Raw genomic sequence first — 6,810 nt, 5'->3', positions numbered from 1 at the left:
TTCTCCAGCCTTCATCTTTCTCAGTCTAGGATTACTGCGCTATCTTTCTCCACTGCCTCATGACTCTATTCAGAAACAGAATTCCACAAGTAAGAGAAGAACCATTTCTAATTTCTGTTCTACAACTACTAGACAAATCTGGTCGAGTTTCTGCAGTAGTTTTAAGGACAAATAATTAGAGACTGCAAACATCATGTCTGTCACATCTTAAGAGCTGATTAAATATTAGTCTTTTTTTTTCCTGCATATTCTTTACTTTGCCTCTCAGCCTGCTCATTTCCTCAAGAACTCCATTAGAGTTAAGAAAGCAATTTGGTAATTAAGCTACTATGTAACCTCCTGGTGTGGCTTTATTTTTAAGTGAACATTTCTTGATTGAATGATATAGAGGAATTTATGGTAATAATAATAATTAAGTACTTAATATTTGACAGACACAGCCCTATGTGTTTTGTAGATAAAGCTATTTAATAGTATGGGTGGCCCTCTGAGTAGATAGTATTATATCTCCTTAGAATAAACAAAGATTGAATACATCAAACATATAGTTTTCTATCAACCACAGAAACTTAGACTGGCAGTTCGGACTTCCTTCTGTGGAATCTGCCTTGTTGTATACTCTCACACATTTTTGAAGGATGCACATCATATCACTTGCAGTGAAACCAATAGTCTTTAAAAAGAGAAGGATTTTTTAGTGTTTTTGAATAAAGATACCTAGATACACATTTTTCAAATATAAGGCCATTTTTGTTTATGGTAGTTACAATCATAATCCCTAAATGTCATTTACTTTTCACTACTTGAAGATTTATGTAAGTATCTAATTTTTAATGTTTTATGGACATTGTGATATAGTTTCTTAAAACTGTATGCTCTACAAGGACAATTCTTGTGCATGTAGAATTTGATAAAATTATGACAGTTATATTGTATCCACTTCTTAGAACAGAAACAAAAGTGTATTAGAAGGCTACAAAAGGAAAAATCTTAGTTTTTATTAATTTTTAATTTTGGAGGTTTTATTCTGAATACTTTTAATATAACCTATATAGGACTTGAATGCTTTTTATTTAGATTATAGTCCCAGGAGTCAATTGGTAAGTAAAAACAGTAAGAAAGCTTGGTGAGGAATTTTGCTAAGCTGTGTTCTGTTTTGAGATCAAAAAATGATCCCCAACTGTAACTCAATCTCCATCCCTCAAGATCTGTTTTATTCTTGTGCTGCGAGCTGCAGCCTTAGACTCTAATGAATGAAAGATGTCACCATGCCCAGGGCAAAGACACCCAGTTCTTCACATTTTCCCCGCCTACAAACCTCATGTGAGAAGAGTAGTCCTGAATTATAGGAATGTCTTTGGATACTTCAATATAATATACAGACTATAAGCTCTAGCACAGTATTTATAGTAGATATTAATAAGAGTAGAAGGGACTAAATAAAAACTTCAAATCAGTCAACAGGTTGAATACTTATTTGGGGAAGAGACTGATGCTCATTTTTATTGTTGATTTTTTTTGATGCAACAATATCTTATTCTGTAAGTTTCACATAGAAATTAATATGTAACACAAGCTGGCCTAAAGCACTTTGTGGTCCTCCTGCCTCAGCCTCATGAGTGCTGAAATTACAGGCCTGAGTACACAGACCTAACTTCATTTCAGTTTTATGTTTTAGAGGGATCACAGACATGCAGACAGTAAAAATCCAGGATAGCAATATTCCACCTAAATAGTATCAACTTGTTAAAATCAGAAAACAAAAGAGTTTTGAAGATGAAGATTACATTTAAGAAGCATAGCTTGCAGGTTTATTTGTAATAATTTCTCTATACCAGAAGACTGAGTTAGGATAACCTTGGAAGTTGAACTGATTTCACTGTGGAAAACAAAAAACAAACCATCACCCTTCTTCCACTTAGGGAAGGGTCCAGACCAAATAACAAACAGATATGAGGATAATGACTTGGAACCATCTTTGACAGTAAGAGAAAGTTATTTCCTTGGAGTTGTTCCCTAAGAATGTGGGTGCATAGTTCCCGGATATCGTTAAGATTTCCCATGGGGCCATATGTAATTCTTACAAACCCAATGATAACTCCCATGGATTTTGAAATTAATGAAAAGTACTAGATTTGAACAAAACTCATTTCATCTGTACTTCAGTGACTTTCATCTGTGCAGCTAAAGCATAGGATTTATATTTTAGAATAAGGAATTGTCTCCAATGACTAACTTGTCACCTCAATTTACCCTACCCTTCAGACTATTGTAAGCACAATTCTACCTGACTGTCTTCTGTAAGATTGAATGTTGTGGATTCCATGTACAAATGAGAACATGTGCTACTTGTTTAGGTATTGTATTCCTGATTTATTTTACTTATAATAATGTTCTGTTGATTTATCTTCATGCTCATGGAGCACTGTATTTCTCTTTTTGAAGGCTAAACAGGATGCCATTATAGATATGTACCTTTTTCTGTATATATTTAGAAACTTAGATCATAGGAATAAATCATTTGAAAAGCCATAGTAATTAACTTGATTAAATCCTGAAAATTGTATACCTATATCATGATAGCAATTTCTACTCACTAGTTATAAGCAATCATAATTTGTCAATATTGAATAGAACAAGGTAGTACTAAGTTCAATTTCACATGGTCCACAAACAAAAGTTAACAGTTACCTTTATTTTAATTTGGTATATTAGATCTTTTGTAGAAAAAGAACAAGTCCATTACATGACTTACCATAACATAAGATGGTATATTAGAACTTAGTTCTTCAAAATTAATAAGAAATAGAAGGTTAGGGGTAGAATCGATTGAGAGGTATAATGGGAATGAAGAGTTATTAAATAGGTGGGGATATTAAAGAAATATCAGTAAACAGCAATATAGATATATGGAAAATAAAGTCTATGGGAGTGTCAGTAAAAAAGGCAATAATACTTTCCTGTGAAGACTAGTTATCCAGTATCCAATTGTCTGCCCTGAAAACAAAGGGAAAAGTAAGAGAAACTCATTTCCTTAGAGTTGTTTTCCAAGAATGTGGGTGCACAGTTTCTGAATATAGTTAAGATTTCCCATGGGGCCATAACTAATTATGAAGACTGAGCAAGTTATAATTAGGAATATGTATATATTAATATGCAAACATGAACACAATACAATTTTATTAAGAAGAACAAGAAGTGGTATATAGGAGAGTTTGGAGGGCATAAAGAAGATTAAGAATTGTCAGGGTTCCCTGCCCTGTGGGAAGTCCAAGGTTCTCCCCCCTCCCTCCAGGTCTAGGAAGGTGGGCATCCAGACTGGTTAGGCTCCCACAAAGCCAGTACATGCAGTAGGATCAAAACCCAGTGCCAGGGAAGGGGGAGGGAAATGGGCTGGGAGGAGGCAGAAATTTTTCAATAAAAAGTAAATAAAATAATAATAATAATAATAAAAGATTAAGAATTATCATTACATTCTCTTGGAGTTCAAATAGATCAAATGTTTTTATTGAGTTATTTGATGTGCTAAAAGTAACTATTATGGAAGGGAATTGACTTGGTTACCAGGGTGATCAGGACTATTTCATAGCTGTAGCAAGCATGTGTAAGAATTTGATTGGCTCACGGGAATGCCTCCTACTATTCCCTTACTCCTAATAACTGAATAAGTATGAGTAGAATTCTGTTGTGAGGAAGGTATGGTTGCCAAGGGCACAGAATTAATGAGGCATTCTGGAATCTTATGAATCATTCTCTGTTCTTCACTGTATTGGAACCTATGACAATGATATCCTCGAAGTACCCTTGAAAGGAGAATTAGCAGTTTCATTTCTTGTCCTAACCGCTGCAGCCATACCAACAGAATTTCATTATTCTGTAGTAGCACAGTAACTATGATGAATAAAGATATATCCATCCCTGTTCATCTTCTCCAAAAAAATATATTGAATGTATGATCCTCTTTTACCAAGAATCGAAGATCACTTTTACAAAATATTCATAGAAGTTGTATCCTTCCTGTTCCTGCCCGCAGTGGTACACTGAAGAAAAATCTTCTATAACCTGTGTGTGAAGTATTTTTTTTATCTGATTGAACTGTATCACTTTTTTCTCCCTAGTATGATTTTGCCTTAATTTTTCATTTAAATAGATTATTTTCTCATACCTTACATCCTAATTAAAATTTTCCTGACCCATCTTCCCTCCTTTCCAATCCAATCCCCTTTTATCTCCCATTAGAAAAGAACAGCCTTCTAGAGTTGACCAAATGTGACAAAATAAGTTATAAGATGAAGCCAAAGTTTTCAAATTATGTTGGACACTGTAAACTAGCAGGACAAAAAAAGTCACAAGAGCTGGCACAAGAACCAGTGACCCACTCATTCTCAGAGTCAGGAATCTCATAAAAATACTTAGCTAAAAGCTGTAATACATACTCTGATGACCTGGTGTAGACCCAGTTGGCCCTGTGTTTGCTACTTCACTCTCTGTGGCTGATCATATGCAACTTGCTAAGTTGTTCTCCTGTTGTCTTCCATCCCGTTTGATTTTTATGGAATTTCTACCTCCTCTTCCATGGGTCTTTCTGAGTTAGGAAAGATTTGACAGAGACCTCCCATTTAAACACTCTCCATGTAATATCTAGCTTTGGGTGTCTGTGTCTGTTCTTATCTGCTGCAAGAGGAAGCCTCTCTGGTGATAACTGAATAAGTAACTGATCAATGATATAGAAAATTATAAAGAGTCACTTCATTTATGTTTTTAGACTATTAGTGTTTGGTTTCTCTAGTCTGTGGCCTATGTAGTCTCTTTGGTTATCCGAGCGGTGTCATGTTTGTTTATTCTCATGGAAAACTCTCAGTCTTCTCTTCTGGCCCTAGCTGATAAAGACATGCAGGAACGATAACAGTTTTCTCCACCACTAACCCCGAGTAACAAAAGGACTTACAGTGCATAAATCCTACACTAAGGTAGCCTTGTAAACATACCATTCTAGGTTTGTCCTTGTGGGACAAAATCAACAGTTAGAGCTGCTGCTCAATCTCCATGCCCTCTACCCAGTAGGCATCATACCTGTCGTAGCACATACAGGTCATGAGCAGACATGAGAGAGGCACTCAGATAGACACCTTCCTAAGAAAAATACAACTATATCAATGGGAGATTGTGACAGAAAATTTCTCATAATGACACTACAGTCATAGATTTTCGTTTTGTCTTGTTTTTCCTATCAGCTTTTGTTACCGTGGTCCAAAAAATAAATAAATAAATAAATAAACTCACACTACACTGAATGCTTACTCTGGTTTTTCTTCTCTTGACTTGTGAATTTTGTTTAAGATACTTTCCACAGGATATCAAAAAAAAGTAGTTTTATGAAGGTTACAGGGTAGCTTACATATAGCACTAGGAAGTCAGAGTCATTACCAACATCTGTAAACCTTAAAGCACAAAACAAGATATTGCTTTTTAAAAAGTAACATGACCATCAAGCCAAACAAACCCAAACACCCTCAATAGCACCTTTCATGTTTTTGATTTGATTGTAAAGATATGAGAATTACAGTAGCCAGGGCTTGCCCAGAGATGTGGTCCAGATGTTCTGTCTGTGAGTGGATGAGACAGTAGTCAGTAATAACTTACAGTAGTTCCTAATGAACTGCCTAGCTTCCACAGCTACAAGGCAATATTTTCTCCTCGACACACGCATGCTCACAAATGAGTGGAGAAGAGCATAGAATTGTAAACTCTCATTGAAATTAGTTATCCTTTCTCTCCTATACTTCTAGCGAGAGGCATTTTCTATTTTCTCTTTAAAATTCCAAATTATTTCCCGGAATTGCTATAGATTTTAGAAAGTAAAATGTTGCATATACTTTGTATGTGACTTGTATGATAGTCAGTGATAATGGAGGCATATTATCTTATTGACTGCTAGAATGTCAACATGTTTTACTGACTTCACAACCTAATATATACCTTTAACTAGATACTCAATACTTTTGCATTGCTTGATGTATTCTCTCTCTGGATAAGTTGTTGTTCTCGCTGAACTCTGTTCGTAGCAATCAAAAGATATACACCATGATTATATAGAGCAAATGCTTGGAATTACTTGGAGGAATCAACTTCTAAACCTTATGACCTACGACTGTCAATCAGTTTGTGCTTCAGGTTCTTTTTTATAGTAATAGGAACTATTATACTTACCATATGAACTAAATTACAGCAAAGAAACCAAAACTGGGTAGGAAAAAACACAGCTGAATACAATATAAGCTGTAAACACCAGGTAAATGTCACCACTAAGTATCCTTTTCTGTTTTTTTTAATATAATTTTTATTGAAAATAAAAATTTCCGCCTCCTCCCCGACTCCTCCCCGACTCCTCCCCGCCTCCCATTTCCCTCCCCGCCTCCCTTTTCCCTCCCCCACCTCCCTCTCCTCTCCCCCTCCCTCTCCAGTCTGAAGGGCAGTCAGGGTTCCCTGCCCTGTGAAAAGTCCAAAGTCCTCCCCGCTCCATCCTGGTCTAGGAGGGTGAACATCCAAACTGGCTAGGCTCCCACAAAGCCAGAACATGAAGTAGGATCAAAACCCCATGCCATTGTCCTTGGCTTCTCAGCAGCCCTCATTGTCCGCCATATTCAGAGAGTCCAGTTTTATCCCATGCTTTTTCAGTCGCAGTCCAGCTGGCCTTGGTGAGCTCACAATAGATCAGCCCCACTGTCTCCGTGGGTGGGTGCACCCCTCGTGGTCCTGACTTCTTTGCTCATATTTTCCCTCCTTCTGCTCCTCCTTGGGACATTGGGA

This window comes from Alexandromys fortis, unplaced genomic scaffold (assembly GCF_014885135.2).
Source record: "Alexandromys fortis isolate MF-2015 unplaced genomic scaffold, M_Fortis_MF-2015_v1.1 scaffold_142, whole genome shotgun sequence".
Lineage (NCBI taxonomy): Eukaryota > Metazoa > Chordata > Mammalia > Rodentia > Cricetidae > Alexandromys > Alexandromys fortis.
The sequence above is the reverse complement of the archived record's forward strand: the minus strand, read 5'-3'. Positions refer to the sequence as shown.